At 52.5% G+C, this 320-nt stretch overlaps 1 protein-coding gene across 1 annotated transcript in view; it reads left to right on the top strand.

Annotated features, from left to right (window-relative positions):
* Positions 1-320, top strand: part of chmp6b (charged multivesicular body protein 6b) — a 5,193-nt gene that overhangs the window by 2,146 nt on the left and 2,727 nt on the right. The gene's annotated exons all lie outside the window — the stretch shown is intronic.

Raw genomic sequence — 320 nt, 5'->3', positions numbered from 1 at the left:
AGCAGGATGTTAGTGACGCTCTGGCTGCAGCAGGATGTTAGGGACGCTCTGGCTGTAGCAGGATGTTAGGGACGCTCTGGCTGTAGCAGGATGTTAGTGACGCTCTGGCTGCAGCAGGATGTTAGTGACGCTCTGGCTGTAGCATGATGTTAGCAATGCTCTGGCTGTAGCAGGATGTTAGTGACGCTCTGACTGTAGCAGGATGTTAGTGACACTTTGGCTGCAGCAGGATGTTAGCGATGCTCTGGCTGTAGCAGGATGTTATCAACGCTCTGGCTGTAGCAGGATGTTATCAACGCTCTGGCTGTAGCAGGATGTTA

The sequence above is a fragment of the Nematolebias whitei genome, chromosome 17, assembly GCF_014905685.2.
Source record: "Nematolebias whitei isolate Nwh7 chromosome 17, NemWhi1, whole genome shotgun sequence".
Lineage (NCBI taxonomy): Eukaryota > Metazoa > Chordata > Actinopteri > Cyprinodontiformes > Rivulidae > Nematolebias > Nematolebias whitei.
The sequence above is the reverse complement of the archived record's forward strand: the minus strand, read 5'-3'. Positions and strand labels throughout refer to the sequence as shown.